At 40.2% G+C, this 8,031-nt stretch overlaps 1 pseudogene; it reads right to left on the reverse strand.

Moving 5' to 3' along the window:
- Window positions 1–2,553: 2,553 nt before the first annotated feature.
- Window positions 2,554–3,958, reverse strand: LOC109458250 (protein RCC2; annotated as a pseudogene).
- Window positions 3,959–8,031: the final 4,073 nt, after the last annotated feature.

Raw genomic sequence — 8,031 nt, forward strand, 5'->3', positions numbered from 1 at the left:
CCCTGCTTGCGTGAGTTTGATGTGTCTGCTTTAAATATAAGATGAAAGTAGCTTCTCTCTAAGCTGCATCAAGAATATTTCCCTCACAAGCACAGGAATAATGCAGTTAAGATGCATTAACAGAGTGAAAGCTATTCTTCATTTCATACACCCAGCACTCTTCTTTCAAAGGACAGTGAGTTTATTATTCAAAGCCACATTTAACTAGAAGAATTTTTGCCAGAGTTAGCCACTCAGACACAGCAGAAAAGAAAATTGTATGCTGCTCCTAGCCCAAGTGCAACTGCCGTATTGAACATTTTAGCAGATTGTACCAGTGCTATGATTATAGAGAATCCATTATGAGAAGTTTTCTAAGTTACAGCCAACGAATGCATTGAATTTCAGTCAGATATGGTACATGTTGAATTATAATTATTAACGGAGGCTCTATACCCTTCTTTGAAGGGTGAACGTAACAACTCAGTGGCCCTCTTTCTTTGTGTTGTATTCTTTCAGTTTAAGTGACCACATTACAATCTCCTGTTAATTTTTGTCCAAACTCATTTTACTATCAAATAAATGATGTCATTTTGGAATAATTTGTTCAGCTACTATGATTTTAAGATTTCCATTTTTGTTCACTGAACAAATTCTTAATTATCTCAGGGCAATTGAAATGCTCCACAAATCTTTGTGCCGTCAAAGTTATTTCTGTGAATAATGCACAAACTAACCTCTTGGGAGCCCATCTATATTTGAAAGATTTACTAATGGGCTGCTTCTTCCCCTTGCACATATGCTGGTTTATAATTTACAGCAGGCCTCCAGGAGCTGTGTCTAATCCCACAGCCCTGCTGCACGTCATAGCACACAGCTCTCAGCCTCCACAAATCCCTGGCTAGGAACTCAGTGTTCTTTTCTTTCCCTGTAGTGTATGGTATTTTGTTTCTATGGTTTTAATATTTCCAGTTTAATTGATCCATAACATGTTAAGTTTTCTGTCATTAAAAATCTTTCAGTGATTTTCTTCTTTGAAGGTATTGATTTACATCTTCTATAATAATTTTACTTTTCAGCCCCAAACGTGGATTATCATCATTTCTTTTTATAATCAAGTGATTGGTTTAGGAGTCAAAACAAATGGAATGTTCTGAGAGTAATTTTTAGAGCCGTTTCTCCCATTGCTGTTCATTACCACCCACCTGTGTGCCAGATCTGCTCCCTTCTCTGCCAGGGCAGATTTTGTTTCAAATCAAGGATGACTCTCTTTGGGAATAGAAGTTGTCTTTTGTGTTTGTGGTTCTTAGGCACATGTTCACACTTGGATTTGTGGAATGGAAGAAAGCCAAATTAATTAAACTTTACTCTTTCCATTTTTGACAGGCAGTTTTGAACAGGCTGCCATCAAATTAGTTCAAAGCCTCCTATATTAGGGGCCTCTAGTAAAGGAATTGAACTGCTTTATGTTATTTTTAGTTTTGAAATTCCCAAGTAATTTAGAGGACTAAATTTAGGAATATATTTTGAGCATTTTATTTTCTAATCAATTTTATTTTCTCCCTAAATACAGCTCAATATCTCTTTGTGAGTTTTTATCTTTTCTGCTAGTTTATTCATTTTTGTAATTGCTCATTTTCCTTCATCCTGCTTCCAGTTGGATGCAAACTAGATATATCAGCTTTGGGATCTGAAACTGGCAACGCTTTCTGATCTCTTTCTTTCAAGAGGAAATTTCTCTTAGTGAGAACCATCTTCTGCTTATTGCATTTAGAATGTACCCTGTAATAGGGACATTTCATTTAATAATGAATGTTTTATCTTTCTTCACATTGCTTCAAAGTTTATTTTGTTTTTCTTGGTATAATCCATAGGAAAACATAATGTGTTCTCTGTCCTTGGTATTTGAAAGTTAGTTTTTGCATCTGTACTTCAGTTAATTAAAAGCTGTTATTTTGCAAAAGAACACATCATCAAGAGCAAGTCCTTTGTTACCCTAGTCATTCTTCTAAATCTTTTTGTTGTTTCTTGAGCTTTGTCACATTCTTGGGGCTGTCTCAAAAACCATTCAGTTTCCTATCAAGAAGGAAGATTCGGGCTACCTTGCAGACAGCACGGTGTGATCCCCATGGAAATATAGCATTAGACCAAAATGACTAATTTACATTGGTAATACAACATTCTCCTTTTCCTATTAAACTTTTTGTCAGGAGAAATGATTAATCATGTGACATTTTCTTTTTCATTACATTCTCTGCAATGAGACTATAAGACTGTGAAATGCCTATTACATTTCATGAATTATGGCCAAGTACAGTAACATTTTTGTTTTTATTTTATTTTGTTTGAGGAATGTTAAGCCAACTATGAGCAAGTATTTTATTTAAACATTAAGAGAGGAAAAAAACATTTTGGAGAGCATTCCGAAAAGGTAGTTGACGGAACTTCAGGGAGTCTAACAAAAATGTACGTTCCCTCAACTTTTGCTTAAATTCCTCATTTTGACTTCTCATCCCAGTGCACATGGAAACAACAGCTGCCGCCAGAGGTGTGGAGTTGGAGACTCCGGGACAATCAGACGGTGTGGGGATTATACTCTGGCAGTTTCTCGATTTCTTTCTAGGTCTCACTTTCATCTCTCGCTATCACCAAGGAGTGCGAGCAGCCCATGGCAACCTGCTCTGCAAAAATGCTGTCCGGCGTCTTCCCCTAACTGAGCTGTGGTGAAAGACCGGGCTTGTGACCTATAGCCCAGTTCCCTGAAGATGGGAGGTGGATGATGGGCCCCACGATGATGCTGTTCTTCCCACAAGCCAGGCTCGGGATTCTCCAGTAACAGAGGTCCTGGCCAGCCTTCGGGTACAGAGTACATTCACGGGACGTGTTGGTGGCTCCGGAGAAAAACAGACACCCCCGTCGCTGATAGCGAAGGATCAGGTAGAGCTGGTGTAGATCTGGGGAAGTCACACAGCTTCTCCAGGCGTGGCACCATCTCCTTCTCCTGCTTGGTGTGGCCCAGCCAGCTGTAGCCTCGGAAGCCCCAGAAGAAGATGCACTTCTGGGCGTCCAGGACCAGCGCGTGGTTAGAGTCGCAGGCTGCGTCTCGTACACCCATGTTTGAGACTGGCAACATCTGTCCTCTTTCATCTTCTGGATGAAGATGGACACTCACTTGGGCACCAGCTCGGGGTCCTACTCTACCCACTGTGCCTGGGTGATGAACTTTCCATCCGAGTTGTGTCCCACCTGACCATGTTCAGGGTACCCAAAGGTTTCCCTTGCAGTCCATTTTCACATTGAATTCAGCCCCTTTTGGTAGTTAGTTGGCCGTGGTACATTACCTGTGTGGGGCTGGAGACCGCAGCCGTCTGGTTGCCGAGGCCCAGCTGCCCCATCTTGTTCTTTCCAAATGCGAACCCCAAGCCGGTTTCGGTCAAGGCCAAGGTGTGGTTCCCCCTACAGGCTGCTGACATAATCATTTCATGGCTGAGATCTTCAGTGTGTCTGGGGGCTTTAACTCTCTGGATGTCACCATCTCCCAGCTGCTTCTTCTCATTTCGACCCCTTCCATGTTGATGAGGAGGCTGTGGGCAGTGCATGACCCCGAAACCACTGTCAGCACCTGGACCCCCGACAGGCACCCATATGTGTGGCGCCCCCACAAATTCTCATCAAGATTGCGTAGACAGCCTGTTGTTTAGGCACTTCTTTTCCACCAATCAGGTCCCAGTTGGTCGACTGCCTCAAAATCAAAAGCCGCCCTTTGCTCTTAGACCCTTTAAGTTTGGGGGGGGGGGCATCTTGCCGTGCTCCTGCTCCATGATGACCAGTGCCGTGCTGCCCGCTTGGTCGCTGCAGGCCGCTCTGTGCGCTTGTACCGGCTGAGGACCCCATCGAGCTCCAGGCAGACCTCGTCACCACCGCTGCGTGGTCGCCGTTGGTGCTGCCCGTGGGATACACATTTCCAAGCTCGGCTCATCCCAGGCGGTCACTGCCGCCTTCTTTCTGGGCACCGTAGCGCTGGTTGGAATGATGAGAATCCAGAGAGAAAAAGAAAGAAGAGCAACTAAAAGATGAATACAGGGTATTTTATTTTTTTATTTTTATTTTTTTGTCTACACTGTATTGTTGGCCAACTGCCTCATTCAGTTTGATTATACAGCATTCTGACTTATGGTTCAGTTAGGAAACACAAATGCAGAATACTAAGAACCTATAATTCAAAGGCAACATCAATCTCACAGTGCAATTTTCCCATTAAAACAAGATCACAGTGAGATATACCAATATCATAATATGAACTGTTCTCATTAAAAGATTGGTATTCAAATTGGACAAGGAGCAAATTGAAACCAATCCTACTCAAAATGATTTATTGCATTTTACCCCCTCAAAACATGCCATAATATTGACAGGCCATTGGGCAGTTATATAATTTTTTAATATGGATACAAAAGATATAAGATATACAAGGATCATGCTTTTGAGTTTCAGAATGTTGTATCCATTACTGGGCATTAGGTAGCTGTCAATCATGGTAGGCTGGCAGTAGCCCTGGGACATAGGAAGGAATCCTGGTGCAGGAAGCTGGGATGTCCTTCCACTTCTTGGGCAATGGGTTGGGCTCCCTGACCATGTTTTCCTTTTTGCAGCTTCCTGCTGTGAGATCCTGCATTCTTATAATCTTGTTTGTCACTCTCCTCTTGGGCACCATGACAACGTTTACTCTGTCTTCCCTGGGAGAACAACTGAACTTGGGATCGTGGGAAATCTGAGTTGAAAAAGTTCAGCAAAAGCCCCTTGCTAATGTCAAAGCTCTTGCCGTTCACTTTGGTTCAGGGCTGCGGCAGCTCAGCACAAATTCCTAAGGTGACTCTAAAATGAATTCCATTGTCTATAGGTTTCTTGGCTTACCAGTAGGGAGTGACAACCTGCTGGTTGATACATTGCCTTTGTACCTTGGTCACTTTCATGAACTCATAATCACCTTAAAAGCAGCAGCTCTGTATGAATTTATCATTGTATTCCCCACAGTTTTAGGTGTGTAGTGCCTTACACTAAATAGTTATCAATAAATATTTATAGAATTGAATTGAGAGCCTAATAGGAGGAAATGAGCTTACATTCCATAGCAGATAGGATTTTAATTGCCTTCACTGTTGAGCTTACACTGAGGATATTAGGAACCACTAAGTGGCAAATTCTAAATGTCTCTTGTTAGTTCAACTAACATTTATTGAATCTACATGCCCAGTGTCATGCTGGGAGCTGGGGACAGAGAAGACTCATTAAGAGCCCAGAGCCTCCAGGGGCTTGCAGCAACAGGATATTGTTAGTTGGGATAGGTGTTAGATTAGTTCAAAGTTTAGATCACAGCTGTTGCTCAGGTCAACATAATTGGTCATTCTTTCAGTCCCTTTAGTCAGACACTATTCTCTGTGGCTTCTCTCAGGCCTGTATTGCTGATCACAAGTGGGACTTGGTGACTGACTGTGTGAATCTGTGTGCAGGTGTTACTGCTGTGGGGAAAACTCCTCTAAAACATGTGACCAGGTGGTCAGTAGCATCATCTCCTCTTACAGAGAATATTTTCACCTCTAAGACTTTTTTTCTTTTCTTTTTTTGTTCTTTTAGGCTTACAGTTATGGAAATGAACTCTTTGAATTTCAATTCTTATTTTCAAAATTTACCCTGGATGCCTGATAGGAAACAGGGTTGATGTGTGAGAACTTCTTTGTATAGTTGCTACTGATTTTAGCTGTTGTAGTGCTAATTGCGCTTGTCCAAGATCTGTTAGCCTAGACAGAATCTTGGGAGAATTATAAAAAAAGGAAGCTTTTCTAGGAAGATGAATTAGGAAGAGGCACTCTTTTCCTGGAGGCTGATGAAGCCCTACACCAGTGCAGGGTTTAGTCAGCAGAGAGCCTGGATTGAATTTCAACTTCATTCATACCCTCTGCCAGATCCCTTTGTGCTTTAGACAAAAGACAAATCTGTAGACCATAGTCTGACACTTGAAGATGAAATGAAATTTAATTTGCGACTCTATTATGATACCCACTTAGTTTTTAACCTTTAAGAGAGTGCTGATTCTGTTTCCATAAAGACCAACCATTTAAAAACGTACTCTGTTAATGACATGTTTCAGGACTCATTTCAATGTGCAAGTTCTCTCACATAATGGTTGAGCGAACTTGATGCCTTGAGAGAGCAGCTTAGTGCTTACCTCATGAGTTCTCTGGGACATGTGTGAATGAAAACCTTGGGGAAAAGAGCATTAAACAGTCTGAGTCTTTCTCAATGAGTGACAGGTGTGTAGTACATGTTATCATCTTTATGCTATTTGAGAAATAACATTTATGCTCTGCAGTTTATATTGCTTTGCTTATTTGTGAAGAGCCTAGCAGAACTATTATATTTTTAACTGCATCATGGTGTATTCTGAGATCTCAGTGTTAAAAGGCTAGGTTTCTCTTTACACTTAACTGATAAAGGAAAAGAGCAGTCTTAATACTAGTGAATCTAAGCAGATGGCTTTGTGGTCTCAGTAACACAGCCGTTGCCCACCTTCACTTACCCAAGTAAGCATGTGTTGCGTGCTAGGCATTTGATATCACTTAATTTGAATAGATTGAGAATGGCTTAAATTCCCCTCTATCTATTTGTACAACAGAGAAATGTAAACAGTACTATGCTGACCTACCTTGATTCTTTCTGACTCTTCCCCTTGCAATGTAAACTGTATTGAGAGAAGGATCTTGTTGTCCGGTTCATTTCAATATGCCCAGATCCTGTAACAGTGTCACTACATTAAGTATATTTTCAATATATAGTCTTGAATAAATAATGAATTAATGGTTTTAAATTTGTATTAAATATAAAATGTGCTGATTTTTCACACTTAAACTGGGGCTAGTTGGGACATCCACAGACCAATTGCCAATTAAACTTAGGATATTTTCTAGTTAATTTTGAATTCATATATATATGTATGTATGTATGTATAATGTTTAGCTAAAGCATGTAGGAATCCTGCAGGGAATAAATCAATCTATACCATAAATTAAGAGAATACCAGGTATGGATGACTAGAAATAAGAGGTGGTTTTATGGCCCTGCCATTTTCCTAGCCCTAATCCTTTTTTTTTTGTGGGGGGTGGTGGTGGTGGTGGTGGTGATTCTGATCAGAAGGAGGTTATAGAAATGCGAATGGGACAATTTTAGAAAAATATACATGGAATGAAAAGGGCATTTTATAAAGCTTGGATTTACAATAAAATTACATTATTAATTCTAATATACATCTTTGCCTACTTTTAGTATCAATAGACTAAATTTTCTGGCAAACTGATTATGAGAACCTAACCTTCACAGATATAATTTATTGTGTGTAAATAGATGACTGTGTAAATTCTACTTGCCAGAAACATCTCTGGTTTATTTTAAGAATATGTTTTGAGTTATAACATGAATTTTCTATAATTGGGAAAAACGGGACATTCTTGACCTGGATTATCTAAAATCACATACGAATGCAAATCAGGCAATTGTTAGCATTTCTATTTGCACTGCTAATTAATTGGCAGATATTTGTAGCTCTAGAAGCCAAAACTTGTAAATTATTGAGTTAAGTATTCAGAAAGGCAGAACATATTAGAATGACTCTGTGACAGGATCACAATTTGAAGTGATATATGTCTTGTTGTTTTATTACATCCTGAGGATAGACAAAATAGTTCGGTGTTGTAATTTGATTCATGTGAGGCTGATATAGAGCTGACTTTGCTACATGGCATGAAGCAATAACCTGTCTTGTTTTAGAATCTCATGGAAGGGCCCTTTCCCCCAGATCTCTCTCTCCTACTTAGGAATGACCAGACATCTCCTTTCCTCCAGGCCAGTCCAGCTTTACATCTATTTCCCTGGCGTAATTATTAATAATACCTCCTTTTACATCAAAAGTGTCCCTTTTTTGACAAGAAATTCTTTGGACACACTACTGCCAATAATTTGCCTTGAGAAGCAGACTTAATCTTTTATACTTTAGTGTAA

This window comes from Rhinolophus sinicus, linkage group LG03 (genome assembly GCF_036562045.2).
Source record: "Rhinolophus sinicus isolate RSC01 linkage group LG03, ASM3656204v1, whole genome shotgun sequence".
In the NCBI taxonomy this organism is placed as follows: domain Eukaryota; kingdom Metazoa; phylum Chordata; class Mammalia; order Chiroptera; family Rhinolophidae; genus Rhinolophus; species Rhinolophus sinicus.